The sequence below is a fragment of the Petaurus breviceps genome, unplaced genomic scaffold (genome assembly GCF_028583685.1).
Source record: "Petaurus breviceps papuanus isolate PSGF00001 unplaced genomic scaffold, PetGlider_PUasm1.0 189, whole genome shotgun sequence".
Taxonomy (NCBI): domain Eukaryota; kingdom Metazoa; phylum Chordata; class Mammalia; order Diprotodontia; family Petauridae; genus Petaurus; species Petaurus breviceps.
The window spans coordinates 48,834,321-48,848,786 of NW_027185809.1; the positions used below are offsets into that span (position 1 = coordinate 48,834,321).

The 14,466-nt window shown below is 36.5% G+C and overlaps 1 pseudogene; it reads right to left on the reverse strand.

Moving 5' to 3' along the window:
- Positions 1-10,453: 10,453 nt before the first annotated feature.
- LOC138164095 (DNA-directed RNA polymerase II subunit RPB4 pseudogene) lies at positions 10,454-11,060 on the reverse strand (annotated as a pseudogene).
- Between the last annotated feature and the right edge of the window lie 3,406 nt (positions 11,061-14,466).

Sequence of the window (14,466 nt, forward strand, 5' to 3'; positions counted from 1 at the left end):
CTTTCACAATTGATCATTGTTACAATATTACTGTTACTATGTACAATTATTTTCTGTTTCTTCTCTCTTCACTGTACACAAGTTGTTGTAAATCTTCATATGTTTTTTGGAACCATCACACTTGTCATTTCTTAGAGCACAATAGTGCTCCATCACAATTATATGCCAGAGCTTGTACAGACATTACTCAATTAATGAGCATCACCTCAATTTCCAATTCTATACGATTTCAATAGAAAAAAGATTCGATATAGATATTTTTGTACACATAAGTCCTTTCCTTTTGTCTTTGATATCTTTGGGATACAGACTTAGAAGTGGTATTATATGTTTTGGGGACTTTGGACATAATCCTAATTGAGAAGAGTTGGACCAATTCACAATTGTACCAATAGTTCATTAGTGTGCCTACTTTGCCTAATCTCTGCAAGGATTTGTCATTTCTGTGAGGGGTGAGGTGGTACTTGTTTTTTTATTTTAAATTTCATTCATCCCAAATTGCATGTAAGAAGAATTTTTAACATTTGATTTTTTTTTAATTTTTGCATTCCAAATTTTCTCCCACTCTCCCTCTCCTCTCTACTCCTTTGAGAAGGCAGACAATTTGATATGTGTTATACATGTGCAGTCATGTAAAACACATTTCCATGTGTCATGTTGTGAAAGAAAATACAAAGAAAAATAAAATAAATTAATTAATTAAAGGAAAAGCATGCCATGATATGCATTCAAACTCCATCAGTTCTTTCTCTGGAGGTGGGTAGTATTTTTCATCATAATTTCTGCAGAATTATTTTTAAAAATTGTAAGGCCTGAGGATAGCTAGGTCATTCAGAGATGATCAACATAAAACATTGCTGTTAGTCTATATTGTAACTCCTTATATTATTCTCCTGGTTCTACTCATTTCAATTTGCATTAGTTCATGTAAGTTTTTCCAGTTTTTCTGTGAATATCCTGCTTGCTATTTCTTGCAACACAATAGTATTCCATTACAATCATATACAACAACCTGTTCAGTCATTCCTCAATTGATGAACATCCCCTCAATTTCCAATTCTTTGCCACTACTAAAAGAGCTGTTAAAATAGTTTTGTATGTATAAATTATTTTTTCCTTCTTATTTTTTTTAAATCTCTTTGGGATACAGACTTAGCAGTGGTATTGCTTAGTCAAAATATATACATGGCTTTATATGCTTTTTGGAATAGTTCCAAATTGCTCCACAGAAAGGATGAATAAGTATACTACTTCATCAATTGTTCTTGGTGTCTCAATTTCCTCACATTCTCTCCAACATTTGTCATTTTCCTTTCCTATCATATTAGCCAATTTGGTAGAGTTGTTTTAATTTGAACTTCCTTAATCAATAGTGATTTAGAGCATTTTTTCATATGACTAAAGACACTTTTGATCACTTTATCTGAAAACCGCCTGTTCATATCCTTTGACCATTTATCTTTTTGAAGAAATATTCTTATTTCTATAAATTTGACTCAGTTCTCTATATTTTTAAGAATTGTGGTCTTTATCAGAGAAACACTGCAATTTTTTTCATGATTATGATTACTATATATTTCCTTTCATCCTATTTTCCCTGTTATCTTATGCATTTTCTCCTTTCACCTTATTTGTCCTAAAGTATTTTGCTTCTTTTTACCTCTCCTTTCTATTAACCCCACCCAACCTTACCTTCTCTTAACCCCTTACCCTTTTACTTTCCTGTGTAGTAAGATAGATTTCTATATCCACCTGTATGTATGTTATTCCCTTTTGGATCTAATTCTAACTTTCAGGTGCTCCCCCTTCACCTCCTCCATCTTTTGCCCATTGTAAAAGCTCTTTCGTGCCTTCTTTATGTCAGATAATTTACACTATTCTACATCATTCTTTCCTATTCTCCAAGCTTTCCTCTTCCTCAAATATTAATTCTATATTTTTTAGATTATCATCCCATCATATTCAAACACCTGTGTCCTCTATGTATACTCCTAACAGCCCTAATAATGAGAAAGGTTTTAGTACTTGGGAGTATCATTTTCCTATGTAGGAATGTAAACAGTTTAAACTTATTGAATCACTTATAATGTCTCTTTTGTTTACATTTTTATGCCTCTTTTGAATGTTGTATTTGAAAGTCAAATTTTCTATTCAGCTCTGGTCTTTTCATCAAGAACACTTGAGAATATTCTGTTTCATTGAATATCATTTTTTCCCCTGAAAGATTATACTCAGTTTTTCTGGGTAGGTGATTCTTGGTTGTAATCCTGGCTCCTTTGCCTCCCAGAATATTATATTTCAAGCCCTTTAATAATTTAATATAGAAATTGCAAAATCTTGGCCAAGATGGCGGAGTAGAAGCATGGACTTCCTGCAGCTCCGGCTTCCACCTTCCCCAATCCATGTAAAAAGGGGACTCTAACCAAACTTGGGAGCTGCAGAACCCACAAAATGACACAGAGAAGCTAACCTCTCGCTGAGGACAGCCCAGCAAGCCAGTAGGAATCCAGCTCAGCTCTCAGGGAGCCAAGCCCAGCCCCATGCCAAGGCTTTAGCCCCAGGGCCAGCCTGACCAGCCACCAGCCAGAAGGATTATAGATCAGCAGCAGCAGCACTGTCAGTTTCCAGATTTATCAACACTGATAACACTGATCAACAAGATGCGAACGACAAAGTGAGAGGCCAGTGCAGTCTGGACTTTGGGACCTGTAAGTGGGAATGCATGGCTTTTACACCCAGGGCAAGAAGCTGCTGAGACTCCTGCACAGCCAGCCAGTGCCACGTGGCGGCTTCAGTTCCTGGCCTGCAGAGTGTAGGGGGACCAAGCACCAGTCTGAGGGGTAATCGCTCTTGCTTTAACCTGCTTGGATCTGGATTGCAGTCTAGAGTGGAGTTCCTGGGGTGTGTATCCAGCTTTCCAGAGCATGTGGAGTGAGGGCACCCATCTAATACCTCCGGCAGCTGGGAAAACCCCAGCGTTTAGGATGAAAGCTTCCCTGTCTGGTGGCAGAGTCCTACTGTGGCAAAAAGCCCATAAGTCAGGTAATTGAGTGGCGAAATGAGCAGGCAAAGGAAACAAAGCAGACAGAAGATTCCAACAGTACACTCCTATTTTGGGGACAAAAAGGAGCAAAGCATGGAACAGGAGGAAAACAGTGAAGTCAGAACTCCTGCACCAAAAGCTTCAAAGGAAAATATAAGCTGGTTACAAGCCATAGAGGACCTTAAGAAGCAGATAAGAGAAGTGGAAGAAAAATTGGGAAGAGAAATGAGAACAATGAAAGAAAATTATTAAATGAGAGTCAACAGCCTGACAGGAAAATAATACCTTAAAAAACAGACTGACTCAAATGGCAAAGGAGATTCAAAAAGGCAATGAGGAGAAGAATGCCTTAAAAAGCCAAATTTGCCAGATGGACAAAGAATCTCCAAAGCTCAATGAGGAGAATCATTGCTTCAGAATTAGATTGGAGCAAATGGAAGCTGATGACTTTATGAGAAATTAAGATGCTGTTAAACAGATCCAAACAAATAAAAGAATAGAAGGCAATGTGAAATATCTCATGGGAAAAACCACTGACCTAGAAAATAGATCCAGGAAAGATAATTTTAAAAATATTGGACTACCTGGAAGCCATGACCAAAGTAAGAACCTAGAAATCATCCTCCAGGAAGTTCCCAAAGAAAACTGCCCTTATGTTTTAGTGCCAAAGGGCAAAATAGAGGTTGAAAGAATCCACCAATCACCTCCTGAAAAAGATCCCAAAAAGAAAACTCCTAGGAATATTATAGCCAGGTTCTGGAATTCCCAGATTAAGGAGAGTATTACAAGCAGCCAGAAAGAAACAATTTGAATATTGTGGAAACACAATCAGGATAACCCAGAATCTGGCAGCTTCTACACTGAGGGATCAAAGGGCTTGGAATATGATTTTCCAGAGGGCAAAGGAGCTGGGATTAAAACCAAGAGTCACCTACCCAGCAAAACTGAGTATCATGTTACAGGGGAAAATATGGCCATTCAGTGGAATAGAGGACTTTCAAGCATTCTTGCTGAAAAAAACCAGAGTTGAATAGAAAATTTGATATTCAGATATGAGTAGCAAGAGAAGCATGAGAAGGTAAACAGGGAAAAGAAATCATAAGGAACTTATCAAAGTTGAACTATTAACATTCCTACATGGAAAAACAGTAATTGTAACTTATAAAACTTTTCTCAGTAGTTGAAAGGAATATATATATATATATATATATATATATATATACATATATATATATTAGGGTATATGGGCATATGAATACATATGTGAATGTGTATATATGTTTACAAGTATACTTAGATGGAGGGTACAGGACCAATTTAACAGGAAGGGATGATACTTAAAAGGTGAAATTAAAAGGTGAGAGGAATATAATGAGAGGTGATGGGGTAAATAGATACAGATTGGAGTAAACTATTTCATACAGAAGAGGCAAGGGAAAATGGTTACAATGGAGGGGAAGAATAATAAGGCAAAAGGGAATGGGTCAATTTTATTCCCATTGAACCTGGCTTGAGAAGAGAGTGAAATACACACTAAATAGGGTATCTCACCCTCCAGGAGAATAGGGGGGGAAGGGGAGGAGAGGGGGAATGATGGAAGGGAGGGCAGGCTGGGGGGGAGGGAAGTTGGAAGCACCCACTTTTGAAAAGGATCAAAGCAGAGAGAAATTGATCAAAGTAGAGAATAGAACAAGTGGGAGGTGGAATAGGAGGGAGGGAAATATATTCAGTCTTTTACAATATATCTGCTGTGTTATTGTTTTGCATTAGTCACACATGTACAACCTATACTGAACTGCTTCTCTTCCCAGTAAGGGTGGGTGACAAGGAAGGAAGGGAATGAATCTGGAATTGAAAGATTTAAAATCAAATATTCAAATATATGTATATATGTGTGTGTGTGTGTGTGTGTGTATACTATTATTAATACCATCTTACGTGTAATTGGGAAATAAGATATATAGGCACTGAGGCATACAGATCCACTGGAAAAGTTGAAAGGGGTATGGGAGAAAATATGGGAGAGAGCAGATTGGAGGAGGGGATATCCTGTGGGACTGCTATTTTGGGGCGGTGGGTAGGGGATAAAAGGGGAGAGAATTTGTAACTCAAAATCTGGTGGAAACAAATGATGTAAATCAGAAGTTAATAAAGCATTAAAAAAAAGAAATTGCAAAATCTTGTGCTATCCTGTTTGTGGCTCCATATTTGAATTGATTCTTTTTGACAATGTGAAATATTAATTCCTTGACTTGGAAAACTTGGGAAAACTCCCTGGGAGTTTTCATTTTGGGATCTCTTTCAGGATATGATATGTAGATTCTTTCTATTTCTATTTTATCATTTGGTTCTAGAATAATAAGGCAGTTTTGCTTGATAATTTCTTCAAAAATGATGTCCAAGATCTTTTTTATTCCTGTTTAGTGATGGATTTCAGGTAATCCAATAATTTTTAAGTTATTTCTCCTGGGTCTATTTTCTAGATCAGTTGTCTTTCCAATGAGATATTTCACATTTACTTCTATTTTTTTTCATTTTCTTCTACATTTTCTTGTTGTTTTACAAAGTCATTAGCATCTATTTATTCAACTCTATTAAGAAATTATTTTTTTCAGTGAACTTTCATACCTCCTTTTCTATCTAGGCAATGCTACTTTTAAGGAGTTCTTTTCAGTGAATTTGTGTGTGTGTGCGCATGTGCATGTGTGTTATTTTTTTTTCCATTTTGCCAATTTTGCTTTTCAAGGAATTCTTCTCTTCATTGTTTTTTGGTGTCTCTTTTACACTTTGGCCTACTCTGTTTTTTAAGTAGTTATTTTCTTCATTAATTTTTTGTGCTTCCTTAAAAATACTGTCTTCTTTTTTGTGATTTTCTTGCATCATTCTCATTTCTCTTCTCATTTTAAACTAATTTATATATTTTAGTCAAAATGCATTTCCACAAGATTTTGAGTTCCGAACTTTCTCCCCATCACTCCCCTATCCCCCATCCCAAGATGGCTTGCAATTTGATTACCCTTCCCCCAGGCTGTCCTCCCCTCTATCCTCCTATGCCCCTCCCCCTTGCTGTACTGTAGGGCAAGATAAGTTTCTATACCCCATTGCCTATACATCTTATTTCCCAGTTGCATGTAAAAACAATTTTTAACATTTGTTTTTATCCCATTGAATGACCATATTTTCCCATGAAATATTATGCTCTGTTTTGCTGGGTAGGTGATTCTTAGTTTTAATCTTAGCTCCTTGGTCTTCTGGAATATCATATTGCAAGCCCTTCAATCCCTTAATGTTGAAGCTGCTAGATCTTGTGTTATCCTGATTATGTTTCCACAATACTCAAATTGTTTCTTCCTGACTGCATGTAATATTTTCTCCTTGACATTGAAACTCTGGAATTTGACTTCAATATTCCTAGGAGTTTTCTTGTTGGGATCTTTTTCAAGAGGCAATCAGTGAATTCTTCCAATTTCTATTTTGGCCTCTGGTTCTAGAATATCAGGGCAATTTTCCTTGAGAATTTCCTGAAGGATGATTTCTAGGCTCTTTAAAAAATTTATTTATTTATTTTTACTTTTCAACATTTATTTCCACAAGATTTTGAGTTACATTTTTTTCTCTCTGTCTTCCCCCTACCCAGCCCTGCCCCAAAATAGCAAGCCCACTGAATACTCCTTCCCCCAATTTGTTCTCTCTTATATCCTCCCCCATCACCTTCCTAAATTTCTAGAAGGGCAAGATGGATTTCTATACCCTAGTGCCTATATATCTTATTCCCCAGTTGCATGTAAAAAAACAATTTTTAAAAAAACTATTCACTTTATTAAACTTTGATTCCAGATTTTTTTCCTTTCTTCCCTCCTCACCCAGACCCATTGAGAAGATAAGAAATTCACTATAGGTTGTACATATGCAGTTACCTAAATAATTTCCATAGTAATTATATTGTGAAAAACTTATTTCCCTCCATCCTATCCTGCCCCCCACTTATTCTATTTTCTTCTTTGACAATATACTTTTCAAAAATGTTTGCTTCTAACTACCCTATCCCCCAATCTACCCTCCCTTCTATCATCCCACTTCTTATCCCCTACCCACCTATTTTCCTGTAGGGTAAGATACCTAATTGAGCGTGTATGTTATTCTCTCCTTAAATCAAATGCAGTGAGAATCAGGTTGTCCCATTCCTTTTTACCTTCCTGCTCTTCTCCATTGTAACAGTTTTCTCTTGCCTCTTTTACATGAAATAATTTACCCTAATCTATCTCTCCCTTTCTCCTTATCCCAACAAATTCCTCTCTCACATCTTAATTTTAATTTTTAGATATCATCTCTTCATATTCAACTCATCCTGTGCCCTTTGTCTATATATACATGAACATATATATGCCCACACTCACATATATTTATATACATATATACAGTCCTATACATACTTATCTATGTGTATATATATATATATATACACACACATATACATATATATTCCCTTCAATTATCCTCATACTGAGAAAAGTCTTATGAGACACCATTATCGTTTTTCTATGTAGGAATGTAAATAGTTCAACTTTAATAAGTTCCTTATGATTTCTTTTTCCTGTTTACCTCCTCATTTTTCTCTTGCTTCTTGTAATTTCAAGTCAAATTTTCTGTACAGCTCTGGTTTTTTTCATCAAGAATGCTTGAAAGTTCTCTATTTCATTGAATGACCATATTTTCCCTGTAGCATTATACTCACTTTTGCTGTGTAGGTGATTCTTGGTTTTAGTCCTAGCTCCTTTAACCTCTAAAATATCATATTTCAAGCCCTCTGATCCCTCAATGTAGAAGCTGCTAGGGCTTGTGTTTAGGTCTTGTGTTATCCTGATTGTGCTTTCACAATAATCAAATTGTTTCTTCCTGACTGTTTGCAGTATTTTCTCCTTGACCTGGGAACTCTGGAATTTGGCTATAATATTCCTAGGAGTTTTCTTTTGGGGATCTTTTTTAAGAGGCGATCAGTAAATTCTTTCAATTTCTATTTTTCCCTCTTGTTCTAGAATATCAGGGCAATTTTGCTTGATAATTTCTTGAAAGATGGTGTCTAGACTCTTTTTTTTATTGTGGCTTTAAGGTAGTTCAGTAATTTTTATATGATATCTCCTGGATCTATTTTCCAGGTCAGTGGTTTTCCCAATGAGATATTTCACATTGCCTTCTTTTTTTTTTCATTTGTTTGTATCTGTTTTATGGTATCTTGATTTCTTATAAAGTCTTTGGCTTCCAGTTGCTCCAATCTAATTTTAAAGGAGTTCCATCTGGCAAATTTGGCTTTTTGGGCCTCTTTTGCCATTTGAGTTAGTCTATTTTTTAAGGTGTTATTTTCTTCAGTGTATTTTTTAATCTCCTTTAGCAGGCTGTTGACTCGATTTTCATGATTTTCTTGCATCATTCTCATTTCTCTTTCCATTTTTTCCTCCACTTCTCTTACTTGATTTTCAAAATCCTTCTTGAGCTTCACCATGGCCTATAACCAGTTCATATTTTTCTTGGAGCCTTTTGATGCAGGAGTTCTGACTTAGCCATCTTCTTCCTGCTCCATGCCTTGATCCTTTTTATTCCCAAAAAAGGATTCCATGGTCTGTTTGTGCTTCCTCTGCTTATTCATCTTGCCAGCCAATTACTTGACTTTTGAGCTGTTTGCCAACAGTAGAACTTTGCTTCCGGAATAGAGAGAGCTATGTCCCAAATTGCTGGGTTTTCTCAGGTGCCAGAGTTATTAGGAGGGCACCCTCTCTACAGCCCCCACAAACTCTGGCATGCTGGCCACACACTCCAGGACTACCACCCAAAACCACGATCCTGATCCAAGAAGGTTAAAACAAGACTGAGTAGAAGCTATTAGATCTTGTGTTATCCTGATTGCATTTCCACAGTACTTGAATTGTTTCTTTCTGATTGCATGCAAAATGTTCTACTTGATCTGGAAAATCTGCTATTTGGCTACAATATTCCTAGGATTTTTCCTTTTTGGATCTCTTTCAAGAGGTGATTTCCATTTCTATTTTACCCTCTGGTTCTAGAATATCAGGGCAGTTTTCCTTGATAATTTCTTAAAAGATGATACCTAAGCTCTACTTTTGTTCATGGCTTTTAGGCAGTTCAATAAGTTTTAACTTATTTCTCCTGGATGTCTTTTCCAGGTCAGTGTCCAATGAGATATTTCAAATTATCTTCTATTTTTTCATACTTTTTATTTTATAATTTCCTGATTTCTCATAAAGTCATTAGCTTACATGTGCTCCATTTTAATTTATTTTAATTGAAAAATAATTTTATTTCATAGAGTAAGTTTACTTCTTAGGAATGCACAATTAACTGGATATCCAATACAGAATTCACCCATTCCCCTTTCTATTATTAGATCAAATTATATGAACAGATTTTAGGGTGTGGGAGAAGCAACACAAAAAAATATCTACATGACCTTTCAGAAATCAATGCTGAATTTTAAGGCTAGAAAAGAAAACTGTCCTGAACTTAGTTCATTGTGATGGCCCAACCAGAATCAAGTCTCATTCTTTCTGGTCCTCCCCAACACTTTATACCAAACCTATACTGAACTGAATGGCATTTAAAATCAGGATCAAGGATTAGCTTAAACTCAGAAAGTACCCTTTCCCAGAGCACCTGTCAGACAAGAATAAATACCACAAATTCCCTCCTGCCCCAAAACCTCGAAGGCTTGAGGATATTCGAGAGGTCAAACCAAGCCACTTAAATCAAGACTCTTTTGAACTTATATACAGTGATGCCCTAAGATTGCCAGTAGTTTCTCTAACTTTTTCTCTCTGAGTTTTGGCCAAATTGACTATATGGCACTACAAGATTATGAGGTATTCAGTTTTTCTGTTTTTTAAGAAAAACATTAAGATATAGGTTTACTTTGATTTTTTTCTTCTATCATTTATATGAGACACAACTTTTCTTTTTCTTTTTTTTTTACTCAGGCTATTTTTACATATTCTAATCTGGGTCAATAATACTTCACAATAGCTTGAAATCGAAACCAGAAATGTGAATACAAATGAAGTGCCAAATTCAGTGATATGAGGTAGTCTATAATATTCCATATGTATTTACTCACTAAATTCTCCCACTTCACTCTTTACCCTTAAACATTTCCCTTTAAGAGAAGGGATGATAGGATGATGCAAGCATCTAAGTACTGGTCCACTCTCTCATTTGAAAACCCTTCATTAAAGGAAATCACCCCGAAGCATCAGGTAATGGGTCAAAAGATATATATATATATATATATAGGCCTTTTAAGAGTCAATGGCATTCCTGGTCTTAGCCACAACTCAAATATTCAAAGAGTCAATCAGAATCACATCTGTTCACAAGTTTGAACTGCTTGTTGATGCAAAACTTTGCATTGCCTTGTCCACAGAAGGCCTGGCCAACTTTTGTAACTAAATTTATGTATAGTCTCTGGAAGGAATCTTGAGTTCTTCTCAGTTGCAGAAGAATTTTGGGAAATTTCCCTTCTGTCTTCACTGAAGGGCTGGGTTCCTTTTACTAATATTGAAAGCTCCTCGTGGTCTGGATATCATCAAGAATCTGTTGCAATTCTTTATCTTGAAATCGACCCTCCAGGCTTGGAATCAGAGCCTTAGCCTCTTCTGCTGTCTCAAGACAAAGGTTTGCTAAACAGGCCAACTCAAACTTATGGAGCTTTTTCTGGAGTAACAAACTCCGAACACTAGCAATGGTTTCCCTGTTTTTAAAATGACTAAACCGTGCAGTGTAATTTAGAATTTTCATGAAAACCTCTGAAAGTTCTTGTTCTTCCTCTGCACTTCCATTCTGTTGCTTTCTATGCTCCAGAAGCATGTGGACTTCAGAATTTACAAGAGTTTCTGCTGTTTCAAACTCTTTGGGGAAGACGAGCTGCAAGGCATCTTCCTCCACATCGTCAGCTCGAGAGTCGCTGCCTCCAGCCACCATCATGCTCCAGCTCCATGCCAAAGGCAGGGCCGGAAGCGGAAGTGAGCCACAAAGGGAGTCCATTTTAATTTTTAAGGAATAATTTCCTTCAGTGAGCTTTTGGACCTTCTTTTTCATTTGTCCCATTCTGCTTTTTAAGGCATTCTTCTTCTCATTGGTTTTTTAAACCTTTTGGTTTATTCTATTTTTTAAAAAAAGTTATTTTCTTCTGGCATCACTCTAATTTCTCTTCTCAATTTTTCCTCTACTTCTCTTACTTGATTTTCAAAATCATTTTTGACTCTTCCATGGCCTGCAACTAATTCATATTTTTTCTTGGAGGCTTTTTATGCAGGTGTTTTGACTTCATTGTCTCCTTCTGGTTCTATGTTTTGTTCTAATTTATCACCAAAGTAAGACAGTATAATCTGAGGTTTTTTGTTTGTTTGTTTTGGCTTTGTTTGCTCATTTTCTCATCTAATTATTTAACTTTCTAGTTCTTTGTCAAGGTAGGACTCTGCTTCCATTGGGGGAAGGGCAGTGCACTGTCCCAAACTTCAGGGGTTTTATGCAGCAGTTTTCAGGCATGCTTCTAGGGGTCTGTAAATTTTAAGTTCTTCCAAGATGGCATGATCAAAGAATAAGTGTTTATTCCTTTCCTGGCCTGTGCTTTGGTCTGTGACCATAAGCACTCTTTTCTGTTTTGGAACTGTGAGGAGGAATCCTTCTCCACTGCACTGCAAGCTCCACCACACCCACGTTTCTCCTTACCACAGGACCACCATCCAGGACTACAACTCAGATTCAATCAGGGAAAAGCAAGAGAATCCTGTCTCAGCACCAGCAAAGTGATTCCTGTAATTCCCCTCTCATTAGCTACTTGATCCCCATACTGTCTGTTGCTGGGAGCTCTGTAAACTGCCACTACTGCTATTGCCATCACTGTTGCTGCCACAACCCCAGAGCTGGGGCCAGACTAAATGAGCAAATATATGCAAATATGTTATATACAGGATAAAATTGTTGTTGTTCATCCTTTGTTTTTTAAGAGGATCACAAGAGATGTCTTGACTTGTGTATAAACTGGATTTAAGTGAGGCAGAGTTGCACAAAGTAATCAGCTTTACTCTCTCTTCCTGAGTAATCACAGTACAAAAGTACAGGTACAAACACAGGACAAAAGTCAAGACGACTGGTGATGCCCCAGGATTAAATGGATGACGTTGGAATCTTTGATGCTTGACCAAGTTCTAAATGTTCTACAGAATCTGATTCAGCCACCTTTCTGGACACTGGAACAAATCATTCTCATCCACTCATTCTGCTAGAGAAAGTCTTCACATGCTTGGAGTAGACATGCCTATAACTCACTGATGGGGCTGGGGCCTGTCAGTTATCTTCAATTTTGTTTAGCCCATCTGCCCAGATGTTTTACTGGGGTGTGGCCGCTGCACATGCTCCAGCTTCGTGAAGTCACAGGTGAAAGTTGGGTGAACCAAATGGACACCAAACGATGAATGAGTAGCTCTGAAAAGGGCATGGCAAGCCCTTACACCTGAGGTGCTAGTCCTCCTGAATGCACCACATATTCTTATAGCATAAATAAAAAATAATTGAGAGGGAAGTTAAAAGAATTAAGTGGGGTTAGGAAAAGCATTTTGTAAACGATTGTCTTTTAATTGGGACTTAACATAACCCAGGGGAGCCAGTAAGCAGAAATAAGGAGGGAGATCATTCCAAGAGTAGGCGATAGACAGAGAAAATGTCTAGTGGGGACTAAGATGTGAAATGTAAAGAAGGTTAGGTTATGAAAGGCTTTGAATACCAAGTTGCTGCTGTTGTTCAGTTATGTCTGACTCTTCACAACCCCCTGGATCATAGCAGACCAGGACCTTCTATAGTATACTATCTCCTGATGTCTGTACAAATGCGTGTTTATTGCTTCTATGACCCTATCTATTCATCTCATTCTCTGCCATCCCCTTCTCCTCTTGCCTTCAATCTTTCCTGAGCATCAAGTAGAGGATTTTGTGTTTAATCCCCAAAGGAAAGTGGGAGTCATTGGAATTTTTATAATAATAGGAGTCACGTGGTCAGAACTGGGCTGTAGGAAAATCACTTTAGCAGCTAAATGGAAGATAGATTGGAGGAGGAAAGAGTCAAGGAAGGCAGACACATCAGCAGGCTATTGTAAAGGTCCAAGCATGAGACAATGAAAACCTATATCAGAGTGCTGCTAGTATCAGTGGAAAGAAGAGAGTTATATGAGAAATATTCCGAAGATGAAAGCAATAGGCTTTGATAACACATTGTATATGTAAAAGTGAGTAGTTGGGAAGATGATATTATCACCTGAAATAATAAGGAAGATAGGAGTGGGGCAGGGTTAAGGGGAAAGATGATGAGTTCATTTTGGGGCATACTGAGTTTAAGATGTACATTGGACATCCAATTTGAAATGTCTGAAAGGCAGTTGGAGATGCGAGATTGGAAATTAGCATAGAGCTGGGACAGGATAGGTGGATGCATTTTGGAATATGGGCACCATTTACATTTGTCTTGCTTTACTTTTATTATGTTTCATGAGGTATTTATATTATTGTCTTTCTTTTTCAATTAAAGATAAGAATGGAGAAGGCATTAACAACAGTAATGCAAAAATGGTCGTTGTTACATTGTTTTTTTTTAATGCTAAGGAAAGAACAAAAGGAAATTCTGAAGGCTGCACAGACAATTAAGATCATTTTGGAAATAATATATAGAATTTATCATATACTAAAAATAACAAGTAATATGAAATGGAGATTCATTTTTTCATATAAAATTCTTTTGTGTTCTGTATGTGAGTAAAGGTTCCTTTCTTTGGTGTTTAATTGCAGAATTAAAAAAAATAAAGTTTTTTTTCTTTTAAAATACAGAATTGATTCTCAAAAAATTGGTAAGGATTAACCATGTGGAAATTTACTGTGAAACACAAATAATAAGAAAGCAAAATAAAATAATTTTGAACTTTTTCAAATTCAGAAAATTTATAAATATGACAAAAATGTCAATATGCAATTTTGGAAGGCTTGAAGGAATACAGGCACACTAATACACTATTACAGCTCTTAATTGGTTTAGCTATCTTGGAAAATTCTTTAGAATTGTATTTTAAGTGACCAAAGTGTTCAAACCATTTTACCCAGATTTTTCTCTGCTAGGTGAACAAATTAAAAAAAAATAGGAAAAAAGTACACATACACACCAAAAAGTATTTTAAAACATGTTTTTTGGGGGTAATAAAAAAAACTGGAAAACAAAGAGTGGCAGTATAATTCAATAAACTGAGGCCAGGAAGACGTGGGTACAAGTCTGGCTTCACACATTTTGGTCATGTAACAATGAGCAAATCACATATCTTCTCCTTATTTTAAACAACTTTTTGAGACTACAAATTTCACAGAAATTGTTGATCT